At 43.3% G+C, this 20,946-nt stretch overlaps 1 protein-coding gene and 1 long non-coding RNA gene across 2 annotated transcripts in view; both read right to left on the bottom strand.

Annotated features, from left to right (window-relative positions):
• Positions 1–8,247: 8,247 nt before the first annotated feature.
• Positions 8,248–10,212, bottom strand: LOC135187987 (uncharacterized). Its single transcript, XR_010307528.1, has 3 exons — positions 10,126–10,212; positions 9,147–9,274; positions 8,248–8,844 (listed from the first exon to the last, which is right to left on the bottom strand). It is a non-coding gene; the product is annotated as an uncharacterized LOC135187987 (long non-coding RNA).
• A 1,503-nt stretch (positions 10,213–11,715) lies between these two features.
• Positions 11,716–20,946, bottom strand: part of CARF (calcium responsive transcription factor) — a 37,997-nt gene continuing 28,766 nt past the window's right edge. The window contains exons 14-16 of the mRNA XM_064160951.1: positions 14,245–14,362; positions 13,699–13,752; positions 11,716–12,063 (exon numbers count right to left, since the gene is read on the bottom strand). The gene's annotated coding sequence lies outside the window, so the exon portion shown is untranslated. The remainder of the gene's footprint in view (positions 12,064–13,698; positions 13,753–14,244; positions 14,363–20,946) is intronic.

Raw genomic sequence — 20,946 nt, 5'->3', positions numbered from 1 at the left:
AGACTATGAGAGAAGTTGACATCACTTGTTTTCATTTCACTGCCCATTATCTAGTTCTGTTACCAAAACATTCCAGCTTGCTTCAAACTAGCACAGGGGTGGTTGTGGCCAGGAGGAGGTTGCAGCCAGGAGGAGGTTGCTCTCTTCTCTCAGGTGGCCAGCACCAGAACAAGAGGACACAGCCTCAGGCTGCGCCAGGGGAGATTTAGGCTGGAGGTGAGGAGAAAGTTCTTCACTGAGAGAGTCATTGGACACTGGAATGGGCTGCCCGGGGAGGTGGTGGAGTCGCCGTCCCTGGAGCTGTTCAAGGCAGGATTGGACATGGCACTTGGTGCCATGGTCTAGCCTTGAGCTCTGTGGTAAAGGGTCGGACTTGATGATCTGTGAGGTCTCTTCCAACCTTGATGATACTGTGATACTGTGATATCTATGAGGTCAGCATGCTGAAATGCCTTTCCATTTTCAGCTCTTCACAAGAGTCCACCTGTATGGCTTCCTGTACAGCTTCTATTCCAGTAGGGCAGCATATCTGTGGCTGTAATGGTCTACTGAAATACCCCTAGTGTAACTGCACTTGAGTGATTATTCTGTGCCACATCCACCTGTCTGTATGGTCCTCCCTACCTCATATATTGCATTTCCCTTCCTCCCCCCATGGCTGTTATAGCAAAGTCCAGGCTAAAGGCTTCCACTTATATTGTGGATGGCCTTACAGACCCAAAAGCCACTCAGAAAGACACTGCTCCTTCCTTGCTGATGTGGAAGTAAACAGAAAAATCATGACACTGACCACTTCTCAACCTCAAACTGGAAAGGGTCAAAGAAGCCCTGCATTTCCATCCAGTGGCACTGCACCTGTTTACCTTGCATTGAACACTTCACATTTAGAATAAACTCTGTTAGAAGTAGAGTTCAGCTGCCCGAGAAGGAGATGGCTATCACAAATCTGCCTTTACACAAGGCACCAGCACTCCTTGACGGAGTGTCTGTGTGTCACTGCTGGTCCCAGCAATCTCCCTCTGCACAAACGAGAGCCCTGCTTGCCAGAACTCATCAGAGCAGCTAATTTAGCTTTGCCTCAGGCACTGAAGGAACATGACTGTCCACTTACTGTTGCCCTGACATTTTCAGCAACCTTATTGAGCATCACAGTGACAGCAGATCTGTTTCTAAAGGAATAAGAATTTGCTGAAATATAATTAAATAGGATACAGGTAGTACTCACTAGGATTAGAAGTCCCCATGTCAAGAACTCCGAGCAATTAAGTGGCTGTATTGTAAATTAAATTTGCTCTGATTATGCAAAGTTACTACAACTGAAGTATTTAAGCTACCCCATTTCAAACGTGCCTGCTTTTCAGCCTCCAAAGACCGCAGCTCCTCCTGGCTAATCTGCTCTCCACTGCTCTGTCACAGTGCCAGATCCCTAGTGCAGAAAAGCAGGTTGCTGGCGAAAGTCAGGCAGTGTTTCAGGGTGTTACCTTGTGCTTTCAAGTCTCTTGGGTGCTTTGAAAAGTTCCCCGTGGAATACTTCTTTGTGCATAAATACATACATATAAATACATACACTCAGCATGTTTGCACACATCTGTTCACATGTGCATGCACTCTCATCACCCAGTCTCTGCATGCAGCAGTACTGTCATGCTGCTTACATGCTTTGCACACTTCCTTTCCATAGTGGGGCTTTCCCAGGGTACAAACACTGCCATCTTCCTTTATTAATCTTCTGGTTTGGCTAGTGCTCTCTGTGAATACCCAGTTAGCTGTTTCTCGCATCTGATCAGTTAGTTACAGCTTTCTTACAGCATACTGCTGGCTGTTTATCTTGTTGAGATGCTTTTGAGATGCCTTAAGTCCTCCAGACTGACACAGCCATCATTGTGCCAGAGAAGACCTCAACAAGTCCAAGGCACATTTGCCTTTCACTGCCTCACACTCACTAAACAGTTCTTTGTTGAATGGCATCTCATGGGAATGAACATGAGGCGCCTGCTGTCAGCTTCTCTCTACCCTGAGACAGTGGGCACTCTTAGCTCTGCCCCGTAGCTTCCTCCCAGCTTCATGACTCCTGCTGGGTGAGCCAGACATGAGGAGAGGACACAACACAAAAAGGCTTATGAAGCATATCTCTTACCTTTGTTCACACAGCAGCCTCTCCCAACTGAAGTCTTGCTAGGGTGGGTGAGAAGGTATTGTGACAGGCATGTGCTTGTGTCTTAAGGACCTGTCTGAGTGCAGAAATGCAGCACACCAAGACTTCCCAAGAACACTTATGTGGTGTTTTCCTGCCTATGTACAAGACAGATGCTGCTGAGATGGCTATGGCAGGTAGAGCCTGAAAGCTGCACTGCCATGAATGCAGTGTTACAGTCCCCCCCTATATCAGTGGGGACATGAGAAGACTTATTTCCACAGATGAAGTTGTGAAGCTGAATCCAGCTACGACAGAGAGGTGTTCAGATACAGAGGTTGCAGCTACAGCATTCATTATCTGAGTATCTCTGAAAGCCATGTGTAACTTCTTAAGTGATGAATTCAGCCCTTGTAGCTTTGCCAGTGACGGACAAAGGTGCTTCACAGTCCTCAATGCACTTCTCACCTGTTTCCTCGAGAATTGTCCAAGATACCGTGTTTCACTCTGACTTCTCGAGCCATGAGCTCCCTCTAGTATCGAAAAGGATTAATGCAGCTGGTACCTTTGTCATCCTAAGGAACAGAAAGGAAATGTTATAAGAAAATATCAGTAAGATGAGGGAATTCTGCTCCTTTTCTTGGTTCTTCCTACACCTGTTACACATCTTCAGACACACAGCTAAGCACTGGCACCTTAAGAATTAAGAGGTAAATATGGCCCCAGAACAGAAAAAAGCAGGATCTTGAAACACAGGTACAAACTGCAGAAGTTAATTTTGGTCATCAGCTTTTGCAGGAGGACAGTGTATGCTGGGAAGGTGATGATTCTGGCCATGAAGATTTATATGGAGGGAAACAAACCACTGCGCTCATTGTTACCATGAAGGAGGTAAAAAGAGAACAGAAAAGATTGAAGTTAGGTAATAGGTGATGGGTGTGTGAAAGAATCCTTTAGAGTATCTCAGGCCACAGTATTCAGAGACTGTAGTAATTACTTCTGTTTTATAGCATTTGAGAGCAGAACAGAGGATTCCTTTGGTTGTTCAAGTCCTCCTCTTCCCCAACGGTATCTAAATGGTGTCCCTTGAGTCAATTATTGGAGTGGGAAAAGGATCCCCTTCCTAGGGTTTACATCTTACCTCTAGAGTGTGCTGGCAAGTCTTGTTCCCAAACAGAAGGAAAGAAGACATGTAGAATACATTTTTTGTGGCAGCTGGGAATGGTTTCAAGGACGGGAGATGACAAGCACAAACATGTGCTAAAGACTGTATGTCTGCTGTGTTGGATACAGCATTGGTGTTGTGCCAGGGGCCTCGGCAGCTCTGTGGCTGAGCAATTCTCTCAAAAAGCAGAGGGAGCAAAGACTGTCAAATAGAATGAGGCAAAACTTCTGACAAAAGAGTGTCAAGGTCAAAAGGATCTGCAGCTAAACATTGCTGCTGCCCAAAACTTCAAGCCAGAATAATATGTAGAAGCAATACCAACCTTTAAACTAGTGCTCAGTACTTACAGAGTCTCTTCTCCCTTGCACTGGAGAAAGCCTTAACTCTGTAATCCAGGTAGGCATTGCTGATTTTAGTTGTCACAAGTACTCTGCACTAGTGTCTGCTGTCCTGTCTTTGATATTAAAGCTTGTCCTTGACAAACATCACATGTCTGTGAGGCAAAGAGGGCTCCTTCATGCTACCAGAAAGATCAAGCACCTATTAACCTCACTACAACGTTTTAGTCTTGAAGAGGCTGTTAGTGCAAGAAGAGTTGGTCTTTGCTAAATCCAAACTAGTCTGATCTTGCCGGGAGGGCTACAGACTTCACCCATGCTGCAAACTGCTGAATAAGTGGCACTGAAAGTACTGGAACCTTGCTTCTCCCTTCCTATAGACTGAGATGCTTTATTTTCATGTCCTCGTGTTGTGGTCAGTCTCAATGATACACATATAAGAGCAAGTCTGTTGTGCATGCTCTTAGGAGAAGAACAGAATGGTGCTGAACAGAGGGAGAAGAGAAGCAACTGCCCTCCTGCCTTGCCTCCCTGCTGCCAGCATGGGAGGAAAAGACACAAAGGATGAAGTGCAGGGAAACCAGCTGATGTGGAGAACCGGGTAAAGCCAGGCTGAGGTAAGCACAGTGCAGATGCTCCAGAAGAAGTGGTGCCTAATAATGTTGGCATTGCTTAGTGCTCATCTCCATTTAGAGCTTTGTCACTGCCTCTACAATGTTGGCATTGCTTAGTGCTCATCTCCATTTAGAGCTTTGTCACTGCCTCTCTTTCACTCCTCGATACTTTTTCTGATGTCTTACATGCACAACCTCATCTCTTGTTTATGACTGCATGGGCCACCCCACTGCAATCCCTCTGCAGAACAAAACAGTTCCTGGATACTAGCTGATGCAACCTGAAAACATCTTTCTTATGTTGACTGAAGAAAGCAGTAGAGTCACTAATAATTCACAAACCATTCAGACCCTTTCCTAGGGTCTGACTTTATAGTCAATGAAGTAAAATTAAGACTCTCACTGACCACAGCCATCGGTCAATGACAAAGACTGTCACGGACCACTGTTAATAAAACCAGAAGGTTTATTAACATTTCTTAAATGTTAATAGTTAATTAGAACAAACCCCCCTAGTTCTTCTGTAATACTTGCCAGGCTTGTATTCTGCTCTGTCACATTTCTGAGAATAGGACTAATTTATTATGCAGATTTCAATGACTGGGTGCTCAGCACAGAAGCAGAAGGTAACAGGCATACGAAACACTTGAAGTTCTTTCTGGGCCACTCAATTCAAGAGAGATGTTGAGGTGCTGGAGCATGTCCAGAGAAGGGCAACAAAGCTGGTGAGGGGCCTGGAACACAAACCCTATGAGGAGAGGCTGAGGGAGCTGGGGGTGTTTAGCCTGGAGAAGAGGAGGCTCAGGGGTGATCTTATTACTGTCTACAACTACCTGAAGGGACATTGTAGACAGGTGGGGGGTGGCCTCTTCTGCCAGGCAACCAGCAATAGAACAAGGGGACACAGTCTCAAGTTGTGCCAGGGTAGGTATAGGCTGGATGTTAGGAGGAAGTTCTTCACAGAGAGAGTGATTGGCATTGGAATGGGCTGCTCAGGGAGGTGGTGGAGTCACCATCCCTGGAGGTGTTCAAGAAAAGACTGGATGAGGCACTTAGTGGCATGGTCCAGTTGACTGGATAGGGCTGGGTGATAGGTTGGACTGGATGATCTTGGGGGTCTCTTCCAACCTGATTGATTCTATGATTCTGTGATTCAAGGCATAAGCAAGTTAGCTAATACTTCAGGAAATATGTATTTTTAAATGACTGTAAAACAGCTGCATATACTATACACAGTTTCTGCCATTCTTGTCTCATTGAGCTGCCACCTGAAAACAAACTCTGCTTTTCACATGATAACTGAAAGTGGCTTTGTGCCAACAGTTGTTTAGAGCAAATTATTATCAACTAATGATTCTCATAAAAAATGAATATATGTAACTGTCTGTGTTGTGTGAGGCTAAACAGACACACATCAGGGGTTTTGCAGCCTCTATAGTAATAGAGCTGCTTTCTAAATTTGCTGTCTCTCAATGTATACAGAGCAACCTGCTGCAAAAGCAACTGGCAACACTTAGACGAACTGCTACTAATGTTGTCTGAGCAGACAGCAGTCCAACACCCACCTCCTATCATAACCTATTGGCCTAGGTAGCCATCATCTCCCCTCCATCTCCAAAGCCAAGAACAAGAGAAAGACAGTCTCTCACAAAACATATTCCTTCCAAACTGTGCCTTCTCATCCAAATGCTACAGAAATAGCTGGATGACTTAGAGGAGTTCTATCAGCTTCTGTCACTGGGCTTCCATGCCTGCTTTCTCTTGCAATGCTGTTCACTACTGCTAGAAGTCTTTTGATCTAATATGGGGACAACCAAAAGGAAAATGAGGCTCACATCCATCTTCTATGTCCTTTGTTCTCTCATCTGCTGGATGTAGGCATGATAGTCAACACTCCATTGTTATGTAGCTAACAAACAGTAGCACCTTCAATCTGTCTCTTTTCCTTGACCCTGTAGATGACAAAAGGTTTTCAAGCAGATAATAGACATTCCAAGGAAAGAGCAGACTCTTAAATATACTATAATTAGGTCAGGTCAGATCAGTTTGCTGCACTTGCTGCTTTAAGCACCTACATTACAGATACCCAGCATTTGTGAATAATTAGGTCCCAAATTTCTTGCAGAATCTCATGTCAGTTATTCCAGACACTTGAAGTTCATCACTTTCATTTTTCTTTCAATGTACAAGGTAAGAGACTTTAGTGTCTCTCTGGGTACATTTAAATAGAAAACTCTCAGGATAAGGGTGGTTTGTTTTTTCTTTTTCCTGAGACAAAAGCATGCTAGAAGTGTGCTAATTGCTCAAACACAAAATTGGGTCAAGTAAAACAGGACCCTGTAAAGTCTACAGCAAGACACCTTGCACTGTACAGCACACTCCTTGCAATTCATACTCTTCAATGACTTCTGCATTAATGGGAGGATAAAGATGTGCAATAATCAGAAGCTACAGTTACTTTGTCTGTCTTGCTAGAGTACTCTATACATGTTCAACACAGACTAAACAGTGTCATTTACACTGGAGCATCCTCCACATGGCACGTAGCTCAATCTCAGCCAAGGTCATGGACAGATTCTCATCTAAGCAGAGAAAATTTCCAGACCTGTATTCCTCATGTATAAGACTTCTCCACAAGTAGCTTACACAAATAGACAGTCCAGGAAAATCTCCAGGATTAGCCTCTTTCAAGCTATCTTCCTCTCCATAGGATCACTTTTTACAGGATCATTATGCTTCTGGAATACCACTAAAAACTTTAATCATCTTACCTTGGACATGTTCAGAACACAGTGCTATGGTCCTGATTGCCACATTTCAATAGTATCAACCTCCTGAACACCCAGAAGCATAACTTTTACAACAATTATTGCATTTATTACAGGTAAGATCAATCAACATACTTTAAATATCGTATCACAAAACTTACCACCTGAAATGAAAGAGACAAAAGGTTTTGTTTAGTTTGACTCCTAGGTGTATTCAATTAATGCAAACATGAACACATACTGCAATCTCAAAAAAGACTCGCAGTATCTACATGAAAGGTGTATTCCACAGAAGAAAACACAGGTGAATATGGTTAAGGACACAGACATATTTCTTTATTATAATGAAAAATAAAAGTACCAGTGGAAAAAAAAAACACAGTTCTCAACAGTACCTCTGGAGGGATATCTCCTCACCCACTCACTATCTTAAGCCAGTGTGGGCTTCTCAGAAGCCTTAAATAATTCCATCCCTGGAAAACTATCTTTTGTCTAGGAAGCCAACTGTACTAACCTTTCTGTAAATCATCTAAATAATGACAGACAAGTATTTTCTGACTAAATTAGCAAATAAGGCTACAGTACTTCACATCCCAGAGACAGCATGACCACTGGAATGTATGGACAAAATTCCCTGGAAGAAATTAAGTTACGGCAACTGGAAATCGAAAGAAAAAAACCCCAGAGCAACCCCAAACAGCAGCATTAATCTGGAATATCATTAACACTACTGATCCTGGACCTTAGAAAAACCATCCAGATAAACATAACATGATGCTATAGAGAAAAACAAAACAAAAAACCCAAACCAAAACCAACAAAAACCCAAAACCAACAAAAATCCAAGACTACCACAAACAACTGAGATTTTTTACTCCTCAAATATTTCAAATTGCACCATGAAAAGAATTGAAATATGTCAGCTGCTGCCCCTTTTTATGGTCTTAATAAAGCCATTTATTGTGGACTTTTCATTGTATCATCAGCAGTGAGATGCTAAATAACAAAGACAAAGTGTTCTAGGCATCTCAAGACAAAGTAGGAAGCACTGCTGCCTGCCAACATACTATGTATGTGTATGATGCCAGTCATACATGGAAATTTCGTTAATCTTCAGAACATTATTGGCCCAAAAGTGATGTTTTTGTGCATGCAGAGGTGGCTACAGTGCCTCTTCAGAAATTCCAGCCACTCACAATTAAATATGGTTACGCTTCTCCTACCTGGGCCATTTCTGCTGCAGTCAGGAACCTAGGGGCTGATTTGAAAAATCTCTTTATTGCTAGTAACTGATCTCAAAGAAATGGGAATTCAACAATTCCAGAAGCAAAACACAGATAAAAAAGTGAATATAGAACATGTAGATTTTTCTCTCAAATGTCTTCTGATCGTTACCAGCAATATACAAATACTTTAACTATTTGTTAGAAAAGACATGAAAAATCCTATATCTTGCCACAAAGAACTCATGTCAGGGGTTGAGCTGGATTTGGTAATATCCAATACCATGCTGCCATCATGCCAGCTTCGAAATGAAAGTGCTGGCTGGAGCAAAGTATTATGGGGCTTGGAGTTCAGACTGCAACATGAGATGCTTCCTGTTCTGGTTGCTGCACCTGGTTTCTGGTTTTGGAGTGTTGGTCTTTTCCAGTGGGCAGGCTGTGGGTCAGAAGTGGGAGGAGGTCACTGGCTTCTGCTGCTGCTTCTGCTGCACTTTTCTGCAAACAGGCTGAGGTAACTGTGCATTTTGTCATTTTCAGCAAAACTCTCTAGGTCAACTCTCTATCAACCCAGATAGGTTTGTGTGTGCTACTTTCCCACCTGTCTGTGTGGGAAGAGAAAGGGGCTTGTGAGAACAGGCTGTGTTAACCCAGGACATGTTAACAATTAACTTATTTTAATTCTACATAAGAGTTAAAATAGATCCTAAGCTGGGTACACAACGGAACTGAACACTGAGTAAAGACATGACAAAGCCAACAGAAACCAAAGCTACCACAGACTGGTATTTAACAAAGTGCTTCATTTCTCACTTTGCTCTGCAGTGGCTTATAATCATTACTCTTCTTTGCAAGGTCAGAATAATTGTCAGCATACCAATGAAAGTATTAGCCTGAAAGATCTTACCTTACTAATGATAATTATCCTGTCTGACTTTATAGTCTCTCGTTACTATCTGTCCACAGTTGAGCTTTTCCATTTTGCAGTTATTAGCTACCAATGTTTCAGATAATTTTGCAAAGAAACTCCCAAGTCTGAAATAAAGGAGTGAAGACTCTTTTTTCACAGATTGAACTGGCTGGATAAAAATACACTTCACTATGAAAACTTTCATCCTCTTACAACCCCAACCGATAAACCCCAGGGCAGAGCTCCTGAATGTGTTTCCAGAGTGGTTTGCTTACCTTGCTTATTCGTCGTGTTTTGTTTCATTTTTATTTTATTACAATGCCAAACTCTCTTCACCTGATCCTAGTTCGTGAATATACAGAGTATTTCAGTGCAAAAAGATTTTAATAGCTAGGGCATATGGATAATCATGTATTCTTCCAGAGCATCTGGTGGCTAAGCAAGCATGGCTGTCCCCAAGAGCTGCAAAATGTGGAATTCATTTCCCTTTCACAGAACTTTGGGAGAAAAGAGAATTATTGTATGCACTTCTTCTATGGTATTGACATAGCCAGGAAAGTTTATAGAAAAGATTATACAACAAGTAAACAATAAGACAATAATCAAAAGTGGGTGATATCATAGGAAAAATTTGCTTGATGAAGTTTTTATGATGGTGCAATTCTTTCTGTAGCTCATCTCATTTATTATCAAAGAAGTCTTCTTTATCCACGACAAATAGCTTTGTGTCTTCCCTACAGATAACCAACAATTCACCATGCTCCTTTAACAGACAATCTTCCTTTCATAGTGAGACATGGAGAAAGGGGGAAACATTAAAGTAACGCTAGGAAGTTACTTATCATTTTTTGTATTCCAAACAGTGCCCCTGCTAGAAACCTTTAAGCATAAGATGTCACCTGGTATGCTGCCTAGACATCCTTGATGACCACTGGTAGAAACCTTTGGTAGGAGGTGTAAGAACCCACATACATACCTTATCTTCTAAAGGAAGTTCCTTTCTCATTCTGGAATGATGGAGGCAGTGGAGCACACCCCAGGATCTCCCTCCCCAAGTGAAACAGGAAATTCATCCTCAAACATGGAAAACTGAGTACAAAAGAGTAGTTTTTTAAAAAGAGAAAAATTTGCTGCTGTGCTGCTCTGAATAAAAGGCAAAGAAGAAAGGCAGAAAAGTGGCCAATGAGAACGTGTTACAACATTTCCCCCACTCCCAGGAAGTGTATGAATACAATGGTAAGAGACCAAAAAAAACCCCACCGCACGTGGAGGTCAAGGAGAAGTGATTTTATGGCCTATATTTGTCAGGAGCACAGAACTGGTGACCAGAGCAGAAGCAGAGTCTGAGTGAAGATCCATTGGTCTTTGCCCCAGTATCAAAGATGGCAGCATTATAATCTTGCCAAAATGTGATAGATTCAATCTACACAGGTTTAGATTAAATACTACTGGACAATTTATACCACCCTAAAACCAGGTTGTCAACACTGGAATCACAGCATAAAAGATGAGGTGTTAAGTGCAAACTTCACACCATGCAATGATTGCTGTGCTGCCTCTGATAATGCTCCATCTGGGCCTACAATGATGGCAAAATATGTACCTCATTATGGGCTGGATTGTCTGGGACTGCTAACATTATGTCCCAACCAAGAAAATGACTCCTGTCTGACCTCACTCAGCAGCTTGCACGAAGCAGGCAAAAATAGCCCTGGAGGGCAGACATAGAGGAGTGGCAGGACCCAGGAGCAGGCACCAGAGAAATGGGAGGATTCTGGCAGTTTGAGTCTACTACAGAAACACAACTATGGATGAGTAGGATTAGCCTATCAAGTAGACATGTTAGCTGATGCTACAGGTTACAGTTGCTTAACAATCAGTTACAAGCTACTTCAAAAATGACCCTTCAGAACCTCACAGGATTGGGCTTAATGCTGTTACATCAAAAATGCACTTTGCAGCTATGTAAACCTCTCCAGTACAGACTGCTGCTTTCATATCCCGAATCTTACACAGGATCTCCACACACAACTTGAGAAGATAGGACAAGTGGTGACAGACACCTGTGAACCCGACCAGACATCTCCTGATAAGATTTGTGACCTTGGCTATGCTGAGTGCTCCCCCTGGAGATCAAGTTTGTGACTGCAGTCATGTTTTAGAGCTATAGAGCTAGTCTCTAGTTCAGTGCATTTGCCACTTTCAATCTTCAAGAGTCTGTTGCATGTAAAGAAACTGTCCCATTCATGTGGTCTGGCTGCTACATAGAATGCAGCTGGACCTACAGCAGACAGGCTGCTCTTGGGGCTGGTGTCTGGCCTATCGCCACAGCAACAGCTGGCACACCTATTAAGAGGTAAGTCCAGCCACCCCTTTGGACTCAAAGTCCAGCTGTTCACAGCAGAGGTAAAAAAGTCAAGAATGTTACCACTTTCACCATCTCCTTCCCCATACAAAACTCCTCAGATGTGGTAACAGCTTTGTCAACAACCAAGAATGGATTTGCTAAAGCACTTTGCATCCAGAGGACAACGAAAGCACCGAAGATAAAGGCAAATACACATGATTACCACACCAGCTTTTATTAAGTGTGAGCTCAGAGCACAAATAGCACCAAAACCAACAATTAAAAAAATGTAAAAAACCCAACATTTACCATTTAAAGTGAACCACTTCAGCCAGAAGAAACTGCAGTCTTGAGCTGTGCTTTAGAGAGCTTTTCAGCTTCTGCAAGCAGCTGTTTACAAACTTCACTTCATCTTCACTCCTCTGCTCTGGTCCCTTGCTGGTTGTTTGGAGTACTCTCAGAGGTACATGATCTTGAGAAAACATCCAACACATAGTGAAACTAAGAACTACAAGTAGAAGCCAAGGAAGGAACACCTGCACACTTCAGAAAACTGAAGAGTGTAATCTGTAAGAAACATAAACAATTAATTTCAAATTCTCTCTCCCATTTAATTGTAGCTTTAAGAGAAACATCTGTGAGAAAAAGCTACATTTATGTCTAAAGGAACAGCAATCTGACAAAGCACAACTGAATTCTTAGCATGGTCCTTTGGGAATGAAACACTGCACACTTAGATCTAGGACAGAAGATAACTTATAGGCCAAATGTGTGGTTAACTCACAAAACCACTGTTGAACTGTAAGTCAGGGGAAAAGATTTCTTTTCCTCCCACTGCTGACCATGTTTCTCTCATACTGTTTAAGAAAAGGTACTGTGTGAGAAGGATACTACATGAAGAGCAAGGATGCCTGCTTTTATCACTACATTCATCTGTTGCTTACTCCTCCTACCAGCTTCCATCCCTGAATTACAGCACGCTTGAGGGTGACTGATCTAGGTGTTCCCAACTCACTTCAACTATCTACACTGTACATTACATTTTAACACAAGGCAACCTCCATCTTCCCTTAAACTGGAAAGCAGAAATCCATGAACCATCCTAGAGGCCATAAATGAGAGCAGCTGTGCATCTGGTAGAAACACAAATACAGCTCTTGAGAGCTGAAGAAATAGAAGGTTTTTCTTTTGTTCAAAAAGTACCATGGAACATGAGCATAGCCTCAAAATCTGTCCTTAGCTGACATTAGGGTTAGGTCAGTCAGGGCTCACATTAAGGCCAAATTCACACCTGAAGGTTCTGTCAGTATTTATGACACCACAGGTTTCATTAAACCAATGCAAGCTCCAAGCACACAGAAAATTTGCCATATCTAGACCTGAAGTGACATAGAATCATAGAATCAACCAGGTTGGAAGAGACCTCCAAGATCATCCAGTCCAACCTAGCACCCAGCCCCATCCAGTCAACTAGACCATGGCACTAAGTGCCTCATCCAGTCTTTGCTTGAACACCTCCAGGGACGGTGACTCCACCACCTCCCTGGGCAGCCCATTCCAATGCCAATCACTCTCTCTGGGAAGAACTTCCTCCTAACATCCAGCCTAGACCTACCCCGGCACAACTTGAGACTGTGTCCCCTTGTTCTATTGCTGTTTGCCTGGCAGAAGAGGCTACCCAACACCTGGCTACAGCCTCCCTTCAGGTAGTTGTAGACAGCAATGAGGTCACCCCTGAGCCTCCTCTTCTCCAGGCTAAACAACCCCAGCTCCCTCAGCCTCTCCTCATAGGGTTTGTGTTCCAGGCCCCTCACCAGCTTTGTTGCCCTTCTCTGGACATGCTCCAGCACCTCAACATCTCTCTTGATTTGAGGAGCCCAGAACTGGACACAGGACTCAAGGTGTGGCCTGACCAGTGCTGAGCACAGGGACAGAATAACCTCCCTTGTCCTATAAACAAACTATGGTCTGCACATACTGTTAACACACTGTCAAGTGATCAGGTCAGATTATGCAAATGAGAAGTGTGATGGGAGAGAGAGTAAGTAAGGATTCTGGTGTCATCTCTATTTCCTACTGATCCTCTTCCCTTATTTGAGTTTGGTTCTAGAATTGTTTTTGTTGTTGTTGTTCTTGAAGAACTTGAACAGTGATTTGCCGCACAGATGAAAGATCACCTACAGAGAAAGAAAAGTGCCAAACCTTTCAGGCTCTGAACATGGTAGTTTTGAAGGACAGTTTGGAATTCTTCCTGTTCTGGACAAAAAGAAAAAAAAAAGTTGTAAAATGTTTTGGTTGTTTGAGGTTATCACAAGGTTAGAAGTATACATTAGTATTTCCTCATGAGAACATTCTCTGCAGAAATACAACACTACCCACTTCAGGTTAAAGCTTACTCTGTAAAAATAAGCATCTGACAGGACTTCAGACAAAAGCTCTCCACTCTTTCAACAAGTTTTCATTTAAGAGTATGTACACAGACAATACAAAGATGAGAAGGTACCAAATGCCCACAGTTTCAGTTTGACATGCAAAGGTGGTAAGGAGTGGTTAAGTATTCATTAGCATTTCAGTACATACTCATAACAATACTGAGGTCTCTCCAAACATTAGGCATCTGGTCAAGCACATCAGAGCTACACAGTACCTCTGGTACTTCTGAAAAGGAAGATTTACTTTTATTTTTCATTGAGAAGTTCTCTTCCTCCCACCAAAGAATGCAGGTTTTATAGAAGCCATGTCATTAACCTTTCAGCTCCTCTATTCTGTTCCTGCAGGTTCTTCCACAAGGTCTTGCACATCTTCGTGGCCTCCATGTCCCTTGCAGGCTTGTACAACTTCTCAAGTGGACACGTAGAAAGAACAGCTACATCAGAACACAAAGACAAATCATCACTGTTTCTCAAGAGCTGCATTCAGGACTAGCACAGAGAATGTTAGGCTGGAATGGGGGCACTAGGACTGAACTTCTCCCTCTCCCACTCATTTGCTAGCACACATCCCTGTTTCTGGCTCTCCTATTGCCATTTGATTGCAATATCCAATCATATTTTAAACAACATCTAGGGACAAAGACTACTCTACAAGAGCAGAAGCAAGTCTCTGATCCTCCCTGGAGCCACTAAGCTATCAACCTAACTTTTAACAGTACTTTGGTGGCAGTTTATGCTGTATTGACACTGTCCTGCTGTAGAAATCCAAGTACCTTAGAAAAATGATCAAATGGCATACGCAGTAGTATGACAGCTTTTGCTCTCTAGTTGCTTCATACTGAGGACCCAGAAATCAACTCTTATTAAAGCACTGTACTACAGACTTTTACCCTCCTTTAAGCCTTACCAATCTGTACTAGAAAAAAAGTAAGAAAGAGAGAGAAACTTAATTTGCCTAGAACAGCAGGCCCTTGTTTAAAAGAGGCAGGCCATCATTAACAGAAGCCCAGTATGTGGCAAATGACCAACTGAGCTTCATTGCAGAGAGCAACAAATGGTTGTAGTAAAACCACAGTTCATTGTAATTAAAACTGTATTCAAGAACTACATGCAAACAACTATTTTCATGTCTCTTTTTTTTTAGTGATCTCTAAAATCTCATATGCATATGTCACTAAAACTATTAAGGTAATGTTTTCTATAAAGAGTTTTGCCCCAGGCCTCTTGCAAGGATTCCTCTATTCAGCAAAGACTATCAGAGTACTGGCAGGAATTACTCCCATGCAATCCTGTGCAGCTATTTTTCTGTCTAGGGAAGACTCCTTAGGACAAGTACACTGAGTATTTGTACAGAAAAAGTTTTCATGCTTCTAAAACTCCTTCTCCACTGTAACAGGATGAGGTCCTAGATGTCAAAAACCCACTAATGCATTCTGTGATACAGTAGTGTTGTTTATCACCACTCACAGAAATCACAGAATCAACCAGGCTGGAAGAGACCTCCAAGATCATCCAGTCCAACCTAGCACCCAGCCCTAACCAATCAATTAGACCATGGCACTAAGTGCCTCATCCAGGCTTTTCTTGAAGACCCCCAGGGACGGTGCCTCCACCACCTCCCTGGGCAGCCCATTCCAATGCCAATCACTCTCTCTGGCAAGAACTTCCTCCTAACATCCAGCCTATACCTACCCTGGCACAACTTGAGACTGTGTCCCCTTGTTCTATTGCTGGTTGCCTGGGAGAAGAGGCCACCCAACACCTGGCTACAATGTCCCTTCAGGTAGTTGTAGACAGCAATGAGGTCACCCCTGAGCCTCCTCCAGGATAAACACCCCCAGCTCCCTCAGCCTCTCCTCATAGGATTTGTGCTCCAGGCCCCTCACCAGCTTTGTTGCCCTTCTCTGGACACCTTCCAGCACCTCAGCATCTCTCTTGAACTGAGGAGCCCAGAACTGGACACAGGACTCAAGGTGTGGCCTGACCAGTGCTGAGTACAGGGCAAGAATAACCTCCCTTGTCCTACTGGCCACACTGTTCCTGATGCAGGCCAGGATGCCATTGGCTCTCTTGGCCACCTGGGCACACTGCTGCCTCATCTTCAGCTACTATCTATCAGTACCCCCAGGTCCCTTTCCTCCTGGCTGCACTCCAGCCACTCTTTCCCCAGCCTGTAACGCTGCTTGGGGTTGTTGTGGCCAAAGTGCAGAACCCTGCACTTGGCCTTGTTAAAACTCATCCCATTGGCCTCTGCCCACCCATCCAGCCTGTCCAGGTCCCTCTGCAGGGCTCTCCACTCCTTTGAAGACTCCAGGAAACATATCAAATCCCGTAAAAAACCCAAACATGTCACTTTTCACATGCATTAGAAGTTGAATGAGAGACTAAGGTGCAAGAGCATATGTTGGATAACACCCCCCCACATGCTCCTGTCATGTGACATGATTTTTGCCTTCCTCTCTTTCTCCCTACAAATTATATCTCAGTAATTGCTTATTGGATAGACCTGCTGGATAGCTTCTGAGCTAAAAATAAATAAAATAACCAACACAGCCTGTTTTGGATAATGCTTACTTCATTCATTAATGAGATGCACTCTTGCTGGAGATGATCATTACCACAGGAATAGGCTCTGAAGTTTATTCCTATGAAAACTTTGGAACAAAATCTTCCCACCTAATCCTAACTGAGAACACATCTGTTTGACTTGACACAAGAGAGAAAATGGTACATTTGCCAACAGACAGACAAGTCAACACCCAGATACTATCCATAGCCAGAATCAGGAACTGAAGTGATGTTGGAGGAATCAGGCCAGTTTCTCAACATAGAGCTGGCAGAAACTATCCTTTTCTTCTGTTTTGTTGCTGTGAATATAAGAAATGTCCTGTGAAATGTGGCTGCCTGATACTCATCCACATAAGGATGATAAGCCTCCAAACAAGCAAGGACAAAATGAATGCAGTTAAAAGGATTTGAGCAATATGGACTTAGGATCCTTAGGAGACAGGAAGAAAAACTGACAGGAGCAAATCTCACTACAGTTCACTTTCACAGTGAACTCACCAGCTGGTCCAACAGTGCAATAGTGAAACATTAAGAATCAGCAGGCCTGAGGGCATGGGACTTGAATGGAAGCCCTAATAAGCATGATGGAAGATGGACTTGGGGAGATACAGAGCATGCTTGAGATACATAATGCTGCAGTCAGAGGGATGAGAAGAGCAGCAAGTTAACTGACTGCTCACTTGGGAAGAAAAGGTATGTTTTCCTTGGTACCATGCAAAGGAAAAAGGCCTACACTCCTGGGCTGAAGCTCCAAGAGAAGACCAGAATGGGCATCTCAAGGCTACAGAAAGTAATTTTCCTGCCCTTGGTACTCACCAAAACACAAGCAACTTTTTTTGGTTTTCAGAGTAGAACAGGCTACCCTTTACTTCCACACTTATAAATTCCTACCATGAACTTGCCTTATCTGCTACTGGCAGAGATTCAGGAGCTGCACTGAATCTGTGGGATGGCCTCACAACTCCCTTCTAGAGCCTCAGAGCATCCACAGTGCAGACCCCTCAATCCCACCCCATAGGATCCTTGCTTATCACACAGGACCTTTTTCCACCTGGTCCTCCTGGAGCTGTCCTACTTGTCGTCCTTCACCTCCAGAAACCAGTGCCCTGAAATGACTCTTGCATTTCTCCCCATGAGACCCCATAACCACAAGACAGGCCATTACTTTAAAAGAAAACACAGTTTCCATTTCAATAGGAATATTATACATTGAGTTAATATATAAATATATATTTACACACACATATACAGACATTTGTCTCTCTAAATTTTGTACAAACTGCAACAATCTTTACAGCACAAAAAGGATTAATTACCACTGCTGGTTTCCATCCAAGAGGCTGCCAGCCTTGAACAAGAGCTATGCATGTGTGAATTTTTATGCCTTTTTATGCTGTGGATGCAGTCTACTTGGACTTCAGCAAAGCCTTTGACACTGTCTGCCACAAGAAGCTCCTAGCCAAGCTGGCAGCTCATGGTTTGGACAGATTCACTCTGTGCTGGATCAAGAACTGGCTGGGTGGCAGAGCCCAGAGAGTGGTGGTGAATGGTGCCACATCCAGTTGGCAGCTGTCACTAGTGGTGTTCCCCAAGGATCAGTGCTGGGCCCAGTCCTGTTCAATATCTTTATTGATGACCTGGATGAGAGGATTGAGTCCAGCATCAGTAAGTTTGCAGATGACACCAAGCTAGGAGCAGGTGTTGATCTGTTGGAAGGTAGGAGAGCCCTGCAGAGGGACCTGGACAGGCTGGATGGGTGGGCAGAGGCCAATGGGATGAGTTTTAACAAGGCCAAGTGCAAGGTTCTGCACTTTGGCCACAACAACCCCAAGCAGCACTACAGGCTGGGGACTGAGTGGCTGGAGAGCAGCCAGGAGGAAAGGGACCTGGGGGTACTGATAGATAGTAGCCTGAAGATGAGCTAGCAGTGTGCCCAGGTGGCCAAGAGAGCCAATGGCATCCTGGCCTGCATCAGGAACAGTGTGGCCAGTAGGACAAGGGAGGTTATTCTTCCCCTGTACTCAGCACTGGTCAGGCCACACCTTGAGTCCTGTGTCCAGTTCTGGGCCCCTCAATTCAAGAAAGATGTTGAGGTGCTGGAACATGTCCAGAGAAGGGCAACAAGGCTGGTGAGGGGCCTGGAGCACAAACCCTATGAGGAGAGGTTGAGGGAGCTGGGCCTGTTTAGCCTGGAGAAGAGGAGGCTCAGGGGTGATCTTATTACTGTCTACAACTACCTGAAGGGGCATTGTAGCCAGGTGGGGGTTGGCCTCTTCTCCCAGGCAACCAGCAACAGAACAAGGGGACACAGTCTCAAGTTGTGCCAGGGTAGGTATAGGCTGGATGTTAGGAGGAAGTTCTTCCCAGAGAGAGTGATTTCCCATTGGAATGGGCTGCCCAGGGAGGTGGTGGAGGCACCGTCCCTGGGGGTCTTCAAGAAAAGCCTGGAGGAGGCACTCAGTGCCATGGTCTAGTTGATTGGTTAGGGCTGGGTGATAGGTTGGACTAGATGATCTTGGAGGTCTCTTCCAACCTGGTTGATTCTGTGATCACTGCAGCACTCTACATTTTAGTAAAAACTCACTTTGCATGCACATACATAACCCTTCTGATAAAGCCAATCAGTCACTGCTACGAGTAACCAAAGAGGACAAACTGGGAGAATAATTTGTTCATTTACAGTACTTTGAAGCCCATGTTCATAACCACAAGAAAAATAAACATCAGAAAAACATCTACTGTTTCAAAGTAACTGCCAGCTACTTTGCACCAAGCTACATATATTTCTCAAAAAAAAAAAGCTTTGAGTATTGTATCCAAAGAAATTTAACTGCACTGAAAACAGTATCAGTTACTTGTCACATTTTTTCATGTATATAATGGTCTTTTCAGTAAAATGTAATGAACAAAGATGTTAAGTGGAATATGGATATAGGTGATGAGCTCGTGTTCCTCCACTAGCAGCAGGAAGAAAACAAATGTAAACACACTCTTTGAAGAGGACAAGTGTCTAGGTTCTAATTTAAATTTCCCAGAGACTCAAACACAGTTGATAGAACCAATAACAATTTATAGGATGCCCTTCCCTCTTCCCCCTTCTTTCCCAAAAGAAAAGGAATTGGATGGAGAGAGAGGAAAGGTATGCAGACCCAAGTAAATAATCTCACTGCAATATGGAAGTTAAAAGAAGAAAAGTTTAACAATGAATAAAAGGTAAATGAGGTAGGGAAGTTACAAAGGTATAGGGAAAGGGAAACAAGATACAAAATATACAAATATACAACCAGATTTGATGGCAATGGGTTTTGTCCACCTCATGGTGATGATGGCCACGTGGTAAGACAAAGAGCAGCAGGAAACAGGAATGGTGATGCTGGCAAGCAGGGAGGGAGAGTAAAAAGAGACAAATATAAGTCCCTCTGCTTTTATGGACCTTAGGAAGGGGAGCGGGCTAACCATTACCTGGTAGTGTTCAGACCCACCCCCTGGGGAGGAGTCAAGATCACCTGAAGTCAGGTCAAGACCAGTCCCCCAGGTAGGATAACCCTGTACAATAAGTTACACTAAACCCCACCACAGTAATAAACTGAATATGTATCTGGAAGGTAAAGAACTGAAATCCTACGAGAATGAAGATAACCGAGAACAAAAACATATCAGCTGAAGCATTTCAAATAAAACTTTGCTGCAACTCTCCTCCTCAGATTTTAAAAGCAACTAATTCTTTACTGCTTCTTTTAATTTCTCCCAATTTTTTCTGTGTTGTTTTCAGGGTAGATTATAAAATTCATTTCACAGCCTGTACTTCAAGGTGTACCGTAAGTATCTCCTCCAGCTGTAAGCACTAAATCAAAAATAGAAGTACCATCAGAAATATTATTCAGCACAGGATGAGACTGCAGCTCATAGTGGGAAGAACAGTCACTGCTAAAAAACCTGGTCAATTAATCAGGGAAGAACTGATGGAGTAGTAGCTTCTCTCTCCTTAAGCTTTTACTCCAACTACAAATGTGTTGTTTGCTTTGAGGAGAACTAAAACCAAAAATAACCTCTTTCTGGTAATTTTTATCTGTAGTTCCTCTGGAAGTATGCATTCTAGAAAATGACAACTCTCCAAAAGTATGTGATACTGAGAAAGGTGACAGAGTTTGGAATGCATTAGTTTAAACTTTGAAAAAAAGACTTCCGTGGAGACACTCAACATAGCAACATGGAAGGAGGTACCTATTCTGGTATACAGTTCAACAGAGTTGGGAAAGGTGACTGCTCCCTGTGTGCTCCAGCCCTATGACTGCAGCAGAGAACATCCATTTTGGACACATTGGCACAGGTAACAACAAAGAAAAGCCACCAAAGAGTGAACCTCGTGTGATTTCAGCTGTCCAGAAACAGGTACGGACAGAGCAAGAAACAAGTCAGCGAAGAAACTGAGTAGGAGAGACTCCAAAGA

This window comes from Pogoniulus pusillus, chromosome 2, assembly GCF_015220805.1.
Source record: "Pogoniulus pusillus isolate bPogPus1 chromosome 2, bPogPus1.pri, whole genome shotgun sequence".
In the NCBI taxonomy this organism is placed as follows: Eukaryota; Metazoa; Chordata; class Aves; order Piciformes; family Lybiidae; genus Pogoniulus; species Pogoniulus pusillus.
The sequence above is the reverse complement of the archived record's forward strand: the minus strand, read 5'-3'. Positions and strand labels throughout refer to the sequence as shown.